This window comes from Parasteatoda tepidariorum, chromosome 4, assembly GCF_982258835.1.
Source record: "Parasteatoda tepidariorum strain Cologne lab strain chromosome 4, Ptep-v5.0, whole genome shotgun sequence".
Classification (NCBI taxonomy): Eukaryota; Metazoa; Arthropoda; class Arachnida; order Araneae; family Theridiidae; genus Parasteatoda; species Parasteatoda tepidariorum.
The window spans coordinates 43,460,926-43,479,645 of NC_141758.1; the positions used below are offsets into that span (position 1 = coordinate 43,460,926).

Below are 18,720 nucleotides of genomic sequence, written 5' to 3' on the forward strand. Positions count from 1 at the left end.
TTCTTAAAAACTATATTAAATTATCGTTCAACCATGAATTGAAAGAAGCGAGAATATAAATTAAAATTCTAAACTTATCTCAATTTAAATATCTTTATATGCATGTTTTTAAATAAATATCTTTCTAGTACATACTTATATTCAAATGAATTTGAAACATAATTTATTTTGAAGAAACTTTTATACCTGAGTTTTTAAATCTCTGCAAAGTAGTAACTTTTATTACAAACGTAAGGTTCACACTTATCAAATGTAGGAGCTTGACTGCTTCAAGTTAAATTTATTCTAATACAAATTTCACAACAATTTTCATATTTATGTTACATTTGTTACAATATTTTAAATTAAAAACTACCTAAAGCGAATGCAAATAGAATGTTAAAATGCAAATTCGAACCACATAAATAAATATTTTATAACATGACGGTGGTTTCTTTTAAAATTATTTGTTTCGGTTTTATGATAATCTGCATATTCATAAATGAATTTTGTGTTTAACTCTAGTTTGATTTTACACTGTAAGAAAATTCTGGATTAAATCACAGTAAAATGCACCGGCACTCAAGGTGATAGTACTTTTAATAGTAAAATTCTTTGTTAACAAAAATTTTGATTTACCACAATTTTTACCGTAATATTTAGTGCAAAATTTCTGAATCACTGGGATTGAATAAATGCTAGTGTAAATATTAAGATATAAATTTTTATGATAATAATGGATTTTACAATCAAATGGATTTCCAGATGCTGCAATCAGTGTGCCAATAATTTTTACCATAGTTTGACCCCGAATTTTTCACAGTGTACTAAAATTTAATAAAATATATAAAAAATTTAGAATGTAAATTAGTATTTTATGTTATTTTGCGTCTTCCTCGAATTCAACACAGAAATGTTACACAATGCACAATTTTAATGTACACAAACAGTGCAAAAGGACTAAGTAGACTTGCTGAAATGTCCGTATACCTTTCAAGTAATTTTTTTTAGATCTTTATTTATTATGTTGATATAAACACAAAGAAACTTCTATTTCTTATAGATATGGTTATTATACTTAGGCTCATCTTTTTTTTCTTTTTGTTGATATCTTAAATATTTGAAAACATGCTTGAAAGCTAAAAAAACTAATTATTAAAATTATTAAGATGATTTACTCTGTCAAAGAAAAAAAGCTAGCTTTTTTATAAGAAAAATCAACTAATTTCTTTAAAGCTTTAAGTTCGAATTCAAATTTAATAAATTTTCTCCACAAGCTTAAATTTCAACTGTAATCGATCTGTAATTTATCGATCAACTGTAATTTATCGATCTGAATTTTAAAATTTATTCATAAGTATTGCACTAAATAATTAGAAATTCATATGTTTACTAAATTCAACATTCATCTATGACCTTCTCCTTATATAATTCCCCTAACAATCGTACTTTTTTGAATAAAACTTATTTAAAAAATTAGATAATTTAACTTTTGAAAAATTAATCAACTTATTATGATCCAAATAAAAATCTAGTACAGAATTTTCATTTCAATCAATATTTTTCAGTTTTTTTTTGTGATAGCTTAAGAATTTTAAAATATATTTTTTAAAAATTGCGAGTGTATTCTTTTTTTTTTCAGGAAATTTTGAAAGTGAAAGAATAATTATTCATGTAGCAAGAATGAATTTTAAAATTAATTATTAAGTACGATTCATCTCTTTTTTGTATTATTTATCACCAATTAATTAAAGATATTATTGCTTACTTTATGCAACATACACCTATGATCATCTTATATAATACCCCTAAATATCATAGTTTTTAAAACAACTTATTCAAAATCTTTAATCATACTTTAACTTCGAAAAAACGATCCTCTATAATTTTTTTCATCTCAAAACTATTTTACTTGATCTAAATTTAAATGACTTTAGTTCTTCTTGCTCTTAAATATAATCAAGTACATTAAGAAAAACTATAAGTATATCCGCTTCTTCTTCAGTAAATAAAGATAATGAAGGGAAAAATGCGATTATTTCATGCTTAATATAACAATATCCATTCGAAACATTAAACAATAAGAAACTAAGTCTTTACTCTAGAGTTAAATGAAGATATCAAAAGAAATCTTCTTCATTTTTTACAATAAGAAACGGACAGAAATGTTATTGTTTTTAAGAAAATATTTTAATGAAATCGCTAAGAAGTATGAAGGAATTTATATGGCAGTTGGATTATTCTAAATTCAGAAGTGCATGATGTAATTTGTTCTTAAAGCAAAAATGTAATAGGAATTTTAACGATTTGCATCGTTTAGAACTGTAAATAAAAAGTAGTGTGTTATTTATTTTTGTTTATGTAATATATTAGTATTCCTTGTATATTTTATTTTTATTCAACGTTGTTAGTTCAATTCGTTTTTTTTTAAATATATTTTGGGCAATTGGATTATTCTACATTTAAAAGATAATGGTTGTAATTTATTTTTGAAGCGAAGGTGAAATAGGATATTTTACAATATACATCGTATATTGTTAAATATCCTGATAATATATTGTCAAATATTGTTAATCTGAAAACTATTAATAATAAGTAGTCCTCTGTTTATTTTAAGTAACACGTTAGCATTTTTTGTATTTTAAATTCAAATATATTATTCAATTATGATTTTATTTCAAAATACATTTTAATACCATATATTTCTGATTTCGAAACAAAATTTTTATTATAATTCTCACACAAAATTTAATCATTAAAAAATATGAAATAATAAATTTAGCTGATGAATTATTCTGCATTTAAAAGTACAAGATGTATTTCGATCTCAAATCAAAGAAGTATTAGAGTTTTTAATAATATGCATTGTTAAAAACTATAAGTAAAATATGGTGTGATTTTTTTACTTAACCTGATAGTATTCTTTGTATTATTGTTAATTCAAATATATTAATTCAAATATACTAATTTAGTTATGATTTTTTTTATTAAATTAAATTCTAATATGAATTTTTCTTTCTAATATGAATTTTTCTTTCTAAAATAAATTTTTATTTAACTCTCACAAACTTGAATCACTGAAAAATATGGAGTTATAAATTTGGCTGTTGGATTATACTACATTTAAAAAAATATGATGTTCTTAAATCAAAAATGTAATAGAATTTTTATTGTAGAAAAGTATAAATAAAAAGCACTGTGTTTTTTATTTTTGTTGCGTAACATACTAGCATTCTTTGTATTGTTAATTTCTATTCAAATATATTCGTTAAATTAAAAGTTTTTCTATAATAAATTCTATGAATCCAATTTACGAAATCCAATTTACGAAATTTACGAAATTTACGAAATCCAATTGCTAAAATTTATAGAATACCGGCATTTAGCAGTCATGTCATTCTAAATATATATTGTTCTTAAAGCATAGACGTAATAAACAATGTATTTTAACAATATACATTTCAGAAAACTATAAATAAAAAGTAGTGTACTATTCACTCTTTTGTTTAAGTAATAGTATTTTTTCGTTTTCTTTTACTTTTTTTAAATCAAATATTTAATTAGAAGTTTTTCTAAACTAAATTCATATATCTGTTTTTCAAAATGTAATTACTAAAATGTATGAAGTAATTGATTTCACAGTTTTATATTTAAAAGAGCATGCTTTAGTTTTGTATTAAGGAAAAGATATATAAGATAAGAGATACAATAAACTTTATGAAAAACAATACCAATAAAATATTGTTACGAATTTTTGCTTAAATATCATATGAATATTCCTTGTATTTTTCTAGTGCAAACATATTAATTTAATTAAAAGTTATACATTACTTCTCTTAAAAAGCAATCAGACAGCATAGAGAAAATATTGTCCTAGAAAACAAAATAATATAAATTATAAGAAAAAAAATATAATAAATAATTTAATTACATTCGAGATATTTTTAACGCAATTGCATTTTTAAAGCAACTAGGTATTAAAGTAAGCAGTTATAACCACGAAACGTTACTCACATCAATATAGCCGAAACAAAGTTTATTTTACAAATTTTAATTACTTTAGTTGAGCTTACTGATTTGAAGATATTAATGGTTATTTAACAAAAGAACAATTTTATACTTTAGATGAAGCATTAGCTGCTTCATTAACTAATATTCCAATACCAACTACAAAGTTATAATACAATTGTTAAATCATTATTTAGTTAAATACATTAAATAAACACTATTCACTTTAATTACAATCACTAATGATAAAATCAATAAATAAAGATGTCGTTTGACTTTTTCAAAAATATCTAGCCATTTTGTGGACGGCAGCAATGAAGTGAAGAAAAAAACGGTTTGTCTTAACTTTAAAAATTTCTGCAAACTAAATGTAATATTATTTTCGATCTATGAACAATGAGCATTTTTAATTTGAAAAAAATGAATACAGCATTTTGAGTATAATATACAGTTTTTGAATAAAATAGTAATACATAATTCTTACTCTTTCATATTTTATGGAAGCGTTAACCATTAAAGTGAAAAAGTCAAAGGTAATAGTTAAATTTAATTATAAAAATCTGGAATAATTATGGTTAATGAAGTAAATGATATCTATTTATCTCTCTCTCTGTAAATATATATATATATATATATATATATATATATATATATATATATATATATATATATATATATATATATATATATATTTATATATATATATATATATATATATATATATATATATATATATATATATATATATATATATATATATATATATATATATTTATATATATATATATATATATATATATATATATATATATATATATATATATATATATATATATATATATATATATATATATATATATATATATATATATATATATTTATATATATATATATATATATATATATATATATATATATATATATATATATATATATATATATATATATATATATATATATATATATATATATATATATATATATATGTATATATATATATATATATATATATATATATATATATATATACTTCACAATTTAAACTAGTCAACTAGTTTACAACATAGTCTTTATTATTTATATTAATTTCAAACAGAAGTAAAATTATCTTACAAATTAATTTGTCCCCAGCTTTAATATAACATAAAATATAAGTTTAATCTAATTCGCATTTGGAATAACATGAATTTCCACTGATAATAAGTATTTTGATGCTATAATATTATGTTATGATATTTTGAGAGTACAGATTTGCTTTTATAGTAACATAAATATAATGTCTAGTAAAGGATTCGAGAATGAAAATTAAGACACTCTATCTATCAGAACATCGATTCTGAGAATCATAGTTCAAAGATGACTTAAACATCAACCTCTTCTCAGTTCAAACAAATTTAAATTTCAATCAGCACTTTTCCAAGTTTTATAAATTTAGTCATTTACTTCTGTCAGAATGAGCCTCTTCTCTTATAAAAGCAGTCACGTGTTTCTCTTCTCAAAATTTCGCCAATGGAAGCCGCCAAGATATAAAACTATCAGCTTATTCCTACCCCCAAAAACATCCTAGAGTTTCGTAAGCGTACATGGCATCGCAATTTTCACGCACTAGTGGTTTGCTTCTTGAACTTACCCAATGTGAAAGTAATTTTGAGCCTAGAGAAATTTAATCGTTAGAAAGAGACTTCAAAAATCAACTTGGCACGTCCTTGCATCAATATCACCGCCGCCGGAAAAGTTATTAAATAGTGATGATGTGCTACGAAATACAACTTTCATCTAGACAAATTCTTCGTAATTCTTTGAAAAAATGCTAAAGACTTCAAAGGGGTTATCTCCAAAAGAAAATCTGCGATTTTTTTTAAGCATTAATGCGATCTTAAGTAGGAAATTTTTAAAAAAATAAGCACTTCATCGCAATAAAAGGGAAATTACTTGATGATTAAATATATAAACTGATATGAGAATAAATATAAGGGCTGATTCTATTGGCTTGTGTGATGAAGCGCAGAGAAACATGTATATTTTAACAGGAATGTAGGTTCTTAAGCAGTGGTTACCAGCTTGCGACCCGCGGGCCGCATCCGACCCATGAACTAAAATAGATTAGTGGTCATTTTTTTGCGGACAATTTTCATAAAAATATCTATATGGATTTCAAATACTTTTCTTTCGTTAAAAAACAAAATAATTTCTTCGTTTCTGTGAAATTTAACATACCAACGGTGCAAAAAAATTTATTTCTCAGGTTTTGCATCCAAGAAAATATTTAGTCAAGAGAATAATTATTAATATTTGTAATTCAATATTTTTGTTTCGAACAACTTGATAAAAATCTGACAGTAATATTTAATGTTCCTTCAAACATAAAAGAGTCCTATACAAAATTTTGACAAAGTTGCGGCCCTCCATTTAACTGGTGTTCTTAATTGTGACTTTCCGGCCTTATGTAAGTTGAAAATCCCTGGTCTAAAATAATATGTTAAATCACGAACGCCAAAAATAACACGAAGGAAAAAATGTGTTTAGTTACAATATCAACGCTAAGTACTTTTTTGCAGCAATACAGAATTCACAATGAATGTTAAGAATTGCGACCACCTAGAGTAATATGAACTGCAGCTGTTCAGTACTCAGTGTACTACAATGTAATACGAGACTCCCGTGAACTGGAGGGCCTTGTTGCGCGACTATCCATTGCGGTTTCATAAAATGCTTGTCACTTTTAAATGTGTTAGCCAACCTTTTCTACAACGTTACCCAGTATGTAATAATATTTATATAATTACATAATATATAATTTAGAACTCAGTAACCAAAAATGATAATTTAATGAGCATTTTTCTATAGTGATAGCTGTAAACTATGGCCATTGTTCAGAATCCGTAGGAAGAAGTAAATCATTTTTCTTTCAAAATAGATAATGAATGTAGCGAGTTTATTTTCTTCACTAGTAACAATAATTACTTAGACGAATTAAAACTGATTTGCTTTTATATCGGAATACTTCAGTTTAAGCTTTACGCTTAGCAATTTTCCTTCCATGCTAAACAAAATAAACAAAAAAAGAAAAGTGGAATCAAATTAATTATTTAAAATAAAGTACTTTATTTTTAATGCTTACTCTAAGTTACTCTTTTAAAAGACGTAAAATACCTTGTTTTTTTCCTAGCATACGCTTTATCTGCGCCAATCTATTTTTCGACAAATGCAAAGCTATATTCTCTATTTAATATTGCATCAAAAAATTAGAATCTTAAATTTAGCAAGGGTCAATTATGAGCAAGAAGTAAAACAAATTCGAATTATTACATACCTCTAATTCAAAGGCTTCATTTTCTACATTTCTACGTAAAAAAAACATAATGATATAAATAATTATAAATTTTTAATAATAAAATAAGGATAAATAAGGGTAAATTTTTCACGGGCTTTCTTCGTCTTTTGTTTCATGCATTTCTATGCTTTCATATGTAATAAATTGAAAAATCAACTGGGTAATAATTTAAAAATTAATTAACATCTAATTTTTTACATAATAATTCCTTCAGAGACTGCAGAAAAGCTTATCAAAAAATAATATGTTTTTGTGAATCATTTCAAAAATAATGTTTGTAAATTCTATTCTGTGCTTTTATTTCAGGAGTTAAAAGCAAATATAGTTTTCGTTTATTATATTTCCCAAGGGAAATTAATTTAATTCTCCCTTTTCAAGGCAACATAATTAAGGATAGAGGGGACGTTGAAATTTAAATTTTAAACAAAATCTTTTAACAATAAAATTGCTATCATCTTATTTTGAAATTATTATTGTAAATTAAATTCAAAAATTTTTTAAAAAAATTATAAATTCTGCCTGTACACGTATTTTTTTTATAAACTTGCAGATTATTTTAAAAAAAGTTTAAATATTTTTAAAATGTTAAAAATTTTGAAAAATTTTTTAGTAAATTAGTAAAGATATTTGGCAGCAATAATCTTTTCCAAAATTTTGGCGTTTATTTAGAGAAATTTTAATTCTAAAACTATATCAATTTAGCTCACTAAAAACAAAAATGTAGTCTAAATAAGCTCAATAAACTCATTTTTATTGGTAGTTAATGTTGATCAAAGCAGAATATATCCTGCATCGAAGGCAATGAATTGTTTACTTCAAGAAATTTTAACGCGTACTGATGAAAGGCATATTATTGTAAATACTATAGTTGTGATTTATCTTATTAAATGTAACACGAAATAAATAAACCCAGAATTATCGGAATATGGAGCAGTATGCATATGGTTTTTAATATTTTTTTATCACTCATACATGAGATTCGGTATTAAGATTCGGTTGATAAGAAAGTAGTCTGCAATTCTATGTTTCGGTTGTAAAAAAAAAAAATTTAGTGCGTAAAAAAAAAAAAGACTTGAAAACCTTGTAAAAAAATTGCGGTATCCATAGAATCTTTTTTTTTAATTTAAAGGGTATAAGGTCTAAATTTCAAATTGGAATTTTTTGAAAATTTTGCTCTTTTTGATCCCTTAAGGATTTTCTTTACAAAACATTTTGTAAAGGATTTTATTTTTCTTAAAAAGCTTTTTAGTCTTTATACTTAGCTGTTTTACTTTCTTTGTAACTAAAAAGAATTCGAAGAAATATTTAAAAAATAAGCAATCAATTGCTTTGAATTAAACATTTCATTTTTGTAGAGAATAGTAAATGTAAGCCCTAATGAAGTTTCCTAAATAGAGAAAATTTTATGAAAATGTCGGATAAGAGATTAAATAATTTCATTATACAGTCATTGTAAAAGATTTGGACAAATTATGTTCTTCAATATTTTTTAGAATATTTAGCTGTCTAAGACTTCAAGATTATTGTTAAATAAGTTCTTTTTTTCTAATAAATTATATATTAAAATTTTTATATTCATGCTTTTTTTTTAAATTGTGATTAAATATTTCTATAGTTTATTTGATGTAAGGGTTAGATTTATTGCAAGTTGTTATTCAAATATGATTCAATGACAATGATTCAACATTTTCAGCATTAGCAATATAGAAGTATCTATAATTTTATTTTCCAGCATTCCAGAGTAAAGAAAAAAAATTTGATTTATAAAACGTTATTTTAAATTTAATACGCATACTTGATATTTATTACGCTTAAAGACTGTTTAAATAATCCCAAAATGTATTCATTACATGCCATACGTCAATAATTTTAATATTTTTAACATTACAGAAGCATCTACATTTTTTTCTCAGCTCTAAAAAATACCTGTGTTGTTGTTGAAATTACATACGAAAGCTTTCTTAAATAAATTACATATTATAACCTTAATAATCACACTTGTTATGTTAAAATAGTGCCAGAATGTTTCCATAATACATTCATTGTAGGGGATTCTGCAAATTATCGTTTGTTTAATCCAGATTCTAATCATAAATTTTAAGGTCTGTCAGAATAAGAGAAGGCTGCCATCAATCTGATCAGTCACTATCACCTATAAAATCAAACGATGTGACATGTTTGCTTCAGCCAATCACAGTTCAGATAACAGAGCTGTAATATGGAGCAGAAAGGAGTTGAGGGAACTGGCTGCTGAATCGTTTGCAGTCTGTAATTTGTATAAATATGCTAGTTCGAATGTTCTGATTAGAACACAGACGAGATTCATGGCGTTCGTTTGGTCTGATTGGCTGCGTCCATATTTCAAACTCTTGATAAGCTCCCCATAATCTTCAGAAATGAGTGATGGTTGTTCCACAGTTTGGGTTTTGAAAGATAAAACTTATTCGAGTTTGAAATTTGGCAACACTAATATCAATAGTTTTCGCATCAGTGGTTCGAGAATTCTCGCCATTTTGAATTAACGGTCTGTTGCACTTCTATAAAAGTAGTTTGTCTTACTGAAGTTAAAAATGAAGAAGAAAAATCGCATTTTAAAATTTTCAAACGTTCACGGAAAGTGGGTATTTGATTTTCCCCCTCTATTTAGAGGTCGAAGCTTGCATTTAATTATTTTCACATACGTTAATTTTGCTTAATAAATATTTAGTACTAATAAAAATTGTATTGCTAAAACCAAAACAGCATAAAACGTCGCATTTGGGATAATTTAGTCTAATAATGACTGAGGAATACTTGTAATCCATTAAAAAATATATCATAGCTTCGATATGATTTCAAAAATGCATTATTTCAGTTATTTTGGAACTATAACTTCCCAATAATGCATTGAATGATTCAATGAGGATTTTCTTTGTTTTGTACTTTATCTATACATGTTTAAGGCACTGCATAAAGTATATTTGAGACATGATGTATGATTAGAAACTTAAAATAAAGTAGTTGTCTCTGGTCTTTAGTTATAATAAGTTCGCAGTTGTCTACAGTAAGACTTAACCTTTAAACGTAGAATTTTTATTAAACAAATTTTTATAATCTTTTATTATTTTGCATCGAAATAAGTATTGTAGATTCAAATTAGTGAAAAATATTATATTTAGCATTTTAATAACTTATGTCTTTGAAATACAGCAGAACACACAAATGTCTTTTTCTGTGTTTAAGGTAAAAGCTGTGCTCCCAAACAATAGTTTTACGAACTTGCACTTATTTTAAGTTATTCATATCTTAATGGAACAACTATTCATCATTGAAATTCCTTTAGTTTACAAAGTCAATTATTGATTGAAGATTAAAGCAGAATTTTTATTAAACATAATTTTGTATTCTTTTATTATTTTGCGTCAAAAATAAGTATGTTAGATCAAAATAAAGGAAATCATATTTAGCATTTTAATAACTTATGTTTTTGAAATACAGCGTGACACATCAGTGTCTTTTTTTGCGTTTAAGATAAAATCTTCCAAACACTTATTGCTGCCAAACAATAGTTTTACTAATTTGCAATTATTTGCAGTTATTTAGATCTAAGAGTTATTAGATTGTTTTAGTTATTTAGATCTAAGAGAAACAACTATTCATCATTGAAATTCCTTTAGTTTACAAAATTATTTATTGATTGAAGATGAATGAGAAAAAGAATTTCCAACTACATTATTTGGATTTTAAATTCTAAATCAAATATAATTCCGATAATCTACTAGATTTTTTAGTAATTATTAGACTTATTTTATAATCAAAAAATTCAAAAATATATTTTTGTTTGTAATTAGGATGTCAGAAATAAAATTTATTAAAAGAACACCAGTGTCACATCTGTGATTAACGGTTACAGTAGAAACGCGTAGTGTGTTTACGTAAAGTAACATTGCAAGAGTGTGCGAAAATTTAACAAATAAAACGGATTAATGACTCATTAGATGGACTGCGATTTAATAGCAATTATTCTGGTTTTTTTTCTCACTAATATATAAGCTCCTTGTCTGAAAAATAGATAGAAGTTCGATAATTTATACTGCAAAATGATTAAAAGTGACTGGCACGCAGAATATATTGGTATTAGATCTTCAAAGATGACATTTTGTTGACATTGCAGAGTTGGTTTATAACTTATACAAATAAAGATTTATTTAATTATCTTAATTACGCCTATACCTCTATGCCATAACCCTCGCAAACGAGAGTCAATAAATGCGTGGAATATATATTTAGTTTAACCATGCTTCATTGCTATTTTTAATATATCACGACTTAATGAATCACTACTCTTGATTAATATTTTCAGAACCCTCGTCAAAAATGAAGTCGAGAAAAATATTGGAGGTCGCAGATAAATATTTAAAAGACAACATAAAAAACTTTATGAAAATCTGGAGAATTAACTGGAACGAAATTGAAATTAAGGTTTCAATACAAATTTGATTTGCCCGAATGAACTAAAAAGTGTTTCTAATAGTTACCTTTCACCTGTCTGTTTTTTTCCAGCAATCAAACTGGTTCTGATGATTTTAGTCTCATTAAAATATTGTCAGTATAAGTTGCAGTTTTTCATTTTTTTTTTGTTTAGATATTAATTGGCGACCCCAATTGTGAATGATGTATTGGTAAAGACAATTGTTTATGGTGTATTGGCAAATAATTGGTGTATTGGCAACCCGATTTCTTTTACAAATTCAATTTTGACAAGGATTTTACAATACATATATTCAAAAATGGGGACTACACGACAGCTTTTATAAAACGAATCCAACGAATTTATTGGTCAGGGGTAGTTTGGTCGGTAGGGAGCTGGGTTCATGTCCGAGAGTTCGTGGGTTCGAACCCCGCCGGCCGAAGACTCCCAGTGTAGTAAAATGGTGACTGATGCACGTTAAATCAGTCGAGTCGCAAAGTCCTCCATGTTTCCATAACAAATTAGTACCTCTGGGGATACTGAATTGGAAATTGGTCGTTCTCTAATTCAGGTCAAAGTTACGATCTGTGTGATGAATGGATGGATGTATAAATGTGTCAGCCTAATAAACGAGCGTGACGTACGGGTGTGGCAGAAATCGAATTCTTGGCCATAGATAGCGCCACTGGAAAACAGGAACAGTCACACCCCGCTGCCTTAAGAGAGAACGAGAGAGAGAGAGAGAGAACGAATTTTTTTAACGAATTATTTCAAACATTTGAAGAATATGGGGGAATCAAAATATACCAAGTATTCAAAATATATTATGCATACAATATATTATATATACGTATAAAGTAATGGTTTATTCAAATTATATCAGGTTTATTCAGTAATTATATTAAGAAAAAAACAATAAAAACTTTGAACGCTAGTCTTCTTCGAAAATAAAACTTTAAAAGTGAATTACTCTCTAGGCCGTAAAACATGATTAAAAAACTCTGCCAACAAAAAATGCAAAGTTTAATCCATTAAAACACTGATCTGGTGGGGGTGAAATAATGAAACCTCGTACACTGAACACAATCCAACAATTTTCTCCAAGATAAATAATCAATGCACAAACTTGCATGAATAAATTTTTATCCAAGTAAAATATGCACACAAAAAAAAATATATTCATAGTCTGTAATGACTTTTGTTTAGATACGTTAAGAGTTGTTTTGATGAAAATCGATTGACGTATAATTAAAATTTCTTACTCACTTGCATACCAAATATTTCTCTTATATCGGAGGAGAGAGATTGCAAAAAAAAACAGTACTTATCAGGCCCTTGTAATTAAAAACGTGTTTCGATAGTTTGTTTTAAAATTCCGATGAAGCTATTTTTCGAAAATCGATGAATCGGCCTTTCTTGATAGGACTAGTTAATCGATTTGTTTTCCAAAATATCTTTTCAAAAACAGCAGTGTGAGATATTTTCTGGAAATATATTGGTTATTCTTTATTTTGTGATAAGCAATTATTTAATAAATAGGATGTGCTTCTCTACTTAACTGCTATTTCTTCTGCTTCAGCGAGTATCAAATTTTCTTTTTCCTGTTTTTTTTTATGGTACAATATTGTTGTTTTATTGGATTTATTTTATTTGAGAACGTTTCATTCCTTAGAAGGAAGGATACGGCAAATTTTGTACAATACTGGCTTCTCAAAATAAAAGCTTTTCAAAGTATATATATATATATATATATATATATATATATATATATATATATATATATATATATATATATATATATATATATATATATATATATATATATATATATATATATATATATATATATATATATATATATATATATATATATATATATATATATATATATATATATATATATATATATATATATATATATATATATATATAAATATATATATATATATAATAAATAAATAAATACAAGAAAACACGAAGAAAGTTAAGAAAAACAATAAGTTTCATTTTTTTTTAAACTGTTGTTTGTTATTTTTTTACTTATTATTCCCCCCCTTTTTTTTCATTTGTCTATTATTTTTCTTTGTTTTATTCTTCATTTTGAACACACACACACATATATATATATGTATATATATATATATATATATATATATATTTTATATATATATACACCATAGGAGGGATAGAAAGAAAAGAGAGAAAAGCGACGAAAATGAATAAGTTGTATTTACTGCGCATGAGCTACAAATATATAAAACTCATATAATAAGTTAAAAATCTAGAGAAAAAAAAGAAAATATTAAAGATTAATGAAGAGAAGAAAAAATTATTAAAATAAAACATTTTTAAAATCATTTCTTTTTCTAAATTTAGTTTAAAAGCAATTTAAAAAATAAATAAGTAATATTAAATAGTAAAACAAAATAATGAAAAGATATAATCTTTTCATCAGCTCGCACGATTATAGCCGTAAAATGGAGTGCTTTCTAATATTGTATCAATATAGCCAAATCAAAATGTATCAATACAACAGTGGGAGGAGCACTCAAAAAATTGAAACAAAAATAGAACTCATTAAGTAAAAAGTATAAACGAAATGAAACATATCAAGCAAAAAACTGAAAGTAAAATGTAAGGAAAATACGGAACAAAACACAAAACAAAATCTTTCAAGAAGCAGCAAATTTAAATGAACTTACACGTACCGAAATCTTTCAGAAATTATTTCAAATATTTTCCTAATAAGACTGCCAGATTGTAAAATATGAAAGCAGAAGCGCAAATAAAGGTTAGAAGTGTAAATGGAGAGATCTTTTATAGCACGTTCTTACTGCTGTACTGAAGCAAGTTTGATTTGTTAGTTACCTTAGATTGGCCTGAAAATGGTTAAGTGCCAAGTAATAATATTATACTGGATAATTTAAAGTTTATGATTATTAAGGTAGATTTTCAATTATACAATTTTAATAATTTTGAAAAATTTATATTTATTTGAAAAAAGAACCATGATTTACCCATTTTTCCCAGATTTTTAACCACGGATTTCCCTAATTGTATTTGAGCACGGTAAAAATATAAATTAACAAGGAGGTGTTTCGTAAATTTATTAATAATAACATATAATTAACTCAATGATTTTATTTAGAACTTAATTACATTAGTTGGGCATCCATTGTTTTTTATCAAATTTTTTAAAGACTTTTTCTATTTGTTTTTTGGAAAAATAAACATTACTACATATCCTTTTAATTCCATTCATTTGATTAAAAATGGAATAATTTGATTCACCCTCTGGCTGTTAAGCAAAAATTGGGAAAGAAAAGAATGTTTCTCCCTTATACCGGTTTTTCCTTAACATGGAAAAACCGGTTATGCTATGCAGACTTTTTACGCTATACGACTTTTTATGTGCATAACCGTCAGTGGGTTAAATAAAGGTTTTTAGAAACGTTAGAATTCTAAATAATCAGTTTAGAATTAAAATCATTTCTTTTATCGTATGAATCAACAAAGCAGATATTTTTTTTCTTTTTTAATACTTAAATCCAAAAGATTAAAATTAATATTATCATTATGATCACGAAGCAAGATTAAATCCTCGTTACATATGTTATTTAACAAAATTGTATCATCTTGAAAATTGAAGATAATTAAATCATCAATAAATCTAAAAACAAATTTAATATTAAGAGTATAATTTTTTTTTCAGAATCGTGTAAAAATGAGTAAGCTAAGACAGATGAAAAATTAGATCATTGTGATAGTCCGTCAAATTGAATAAAAATATGTAATCATTAAAAAGACAAAAATTAATTAGAATTTCCCAATAATCAAAGTCGCAATTAAGGATATTTTTAAAATCATATTAATAACTCAGAAAAAGATCTTATAGTTTAGAAAGGGGAATGCTATTGAAGAGATCCTGGAAGTCACAAAAGAAATACTTCTATTGCGACTTTTGATTTATTCTTGATTATTCTATTTCTCATTCTTCGATTTTAAATCATTCTTGAAAAATTCCGGTCCGTGTAACTTCATTTGAATTTACTACTAGCTTTACAAATTTCGTGCTGTGTTTTGTTCTGTATTCACTTTACATTTTATTTTTTGTCTTTTTCTTGATATGTTTTATTTCATTATATTTTTTACTTAATGTGTTGTAATTTTAGTGCTCCTAACTTTATTCTATTGATATATTTTACTTAGTTATATATTTTATATTATGCATTTTATATATTTTAATAGTTATATTATTAGATAGTGTACCTGGCAACTTTGATGCATAATTTGTTTGTTTATGTTCCGCATGGCATCGTGCAGGTCTTTGTGTTAAATTCGAAATATAAAGATAAAGAATTGACATTTTTTTTAAAAGAATGTAATATGTGTCACTTAAGAGAATTGATACTTTCACGGCTTGGCTTACTCGAAATAGAATGGAAAGAATAGTTGTTAACATAAACAGATGCCACGCTTCAACAACCAATCAGGATCGAGATACCCACACTACGTCACTTGCAGGTATCTCATTGCTTACAATCTATAGCGAGTTCGCAACTGTCTTCAATGTGGATTTTCATCTGCAGAAACTAAAGCTGGCCGTCAAAAATATATATGTATGTTTTTAGTTTTGTAATAAGGATAATTATATTTGCGTTTTTAAGTATTAAGCAATTTTATAATGTATAATTTCTGTCCATCCGCCCTTGCTCTACTAAGTCTAGTTCGAACTCATTTTAATAATTTCTCTGCTATGCCGGTTAGGTGGCCGAGCGATTAGCGTGCCTGACTACGAAGCCAATGGCTGCTGGTTCGAATCCCGCCCTGGGCATGGATGTTTCTCGCTGTGTGTGTTGTCGTCTGTTGTGTGAATGTGACCCACCCTATGAGCCGGTATCTGTGGCAGTGTGGTGTGGGTAATGTTGCTCACCTCCGTGACTTATGTTCACAGGTGCCCACTGGGTAACGTTTAATGAGCAACACTTCCGGCATCTTCCAAAGTGAACCTGCCATTAGGAAAAAAATTTCTCTGCTATCGTACGTTTGATTTAAGAACTCATTTTATTTTAGGAATTAATGTTTGCATGTAACCTAATTACCTAATTTACCAGGAACATAATTTACATAGCACCAGGAACAATTCTTGGATTTTAATTTCGGTGTAATGAAACTATTTTTACCACCATTAAATGCACGAAGAAATGTTTCAGTATAACAGTTTCATAAATTGAATTATTTATTTAATGCACCAGTTCCATAAGCAAGAAAAGTTATTTAGCTGGCCTAGTTGTAAGCTAAAGCTAAATATAAAAAGAACATGTCTCAAAACTTTGAAATATTGGGGGGAAAGTTTTTATCATTCTTAGAAAATATTATAAAAATATTTTTGTGAATGTTATTTTAAGTTATTATTTATAATGCGTTGACTGAAATCAGTTTGTTTTGAATGGCACTAAGAAAAAAGACTAAGCTTTTGATTGATAAATATGCGTTATGTGGTGCATGGAGATGTGATGTTTCTTGTGATGTGATGTATAATTGAAACGTGCTTGCGCGGTCTTGATATACTGACAAACTTCGTGCAGGAAAGTTTAATTTTGATTATTTGTATATCTATATATTCATGTATATTTATACTTACATAATATGTATTTGCATATTTATATTTTTACTATCATTTTTATTATTATCCTTATTTATGTACTCATTTTTATATTTATGTAATTATTTTTATGTATGTTCAATCTTCATCATATAAGATGAAATTAACTCGGGTAATGTGGCCATTTATTAATCCTTGCTTTTATTTCTAGGATACAAGGACCAAAAGGTTTCCACCTCAATGATCCTCACCACTCGATAAAGGGGTGAAGGGGAACTTCGGCCTCAGGCACCACGGCCAACCGGAACGACTAGGACTAGGCTTTTAAGTTTTCGTTTGACATTTATTCAACTACATTTATTCTGTGACGTATTTTTTAAAATCAGAAACATAAGGACATCCACATAATAATATTTATTCGCAAACAGGAAATGCTGATAAAAATAAAATGTAATTTTTGAAGTAAATAAGAAGTAAGTACAAAATATCAAATGCTGTCATAAAAAGAAGAAAAGAATAATTCAGATTCATTCTCCTCCAACAAATTGTTTTTGAATCTATTCAAAATGAGGATTTACAAATAATTTGGGGTTTTGAAATTACGAAAATACGGGATAACTTTAACCTAAGAAACGGGTAATGGTACCTGGTTTAATTATTCTGATGTTATTAAATATTTTTGTCCATTTTTCCTTAATTTTTGCACAACTTATTACTACAAATCCTGTGAAAGATTCACTTAACACAACTCTAGTTACAAAGCTACGAAGGCATCATTGTTAAAAGCAAACAGACTTTCAAAGTTCAACTTTTTAAATAAAAAGGATACACTTTGGTATACCTTTTCTGTTTCAAAAAGTTGAACTTTGGCCCTCAGCCTCGGGTCACATTTGTCCACTGTTCAAGGTTTTTTTACAAGAAAAATTGATATTATTTCTTTAAAAAAATAGTGTATGGTGAGAAGCATGCAATTTGTCAGGTAAAGAAAAACCAAATCATAAATATGATTTTTAATGATAAAAAAATAAAAATTGAAGATTAGACCAACTAATCCCTGATTATCCGACTCTGTTCTTAATTTAAAGCTTCTAATGCTAACGAAATCCAAAATTGTAACGATTATTATTTTTTTATAACATCGTTAAACAGCCGACCCAATTTTTGAGTTTACCACTACCAATGTAGCCTTATAATTTTGAACACAACCAAAAAGGCAAGAGAACTTCTAAATGAAGCATTGGTAAAAATCTTCGTGGAGTACTTTTTTAATGTAACTAACCCGCATTTGCGTTAGATGGAAGGTTAAGCCACGACAAACTCCTGGCAGCAAGATAATTCTATCCC

General features: G+C 26.2%; 1 long non-coding RNA gene across 1 annotated transcript in view; it reads left to right on the forward strand.

The window, feature by feature from the left end:
• Nucleotides 1-17,866, forward strand: part of LOC122269141 (uncharacterized) — a 151,327-nt gene extending 133,461 nt beyond the window's left edge. Inside the window, exon 3 of the long non-coding RNA XR_006225000.3 lies at nt 17,588-17,866. This is a non-coding gene — a long non-coding RNA (uncharacterized LOC122269141). The remainder of the gene's footprint in view (nt 1-17,587) is intronic.
• The last annotated feature ends 854 nt before the right edge of the window (nt 17,867-18,720 follow it).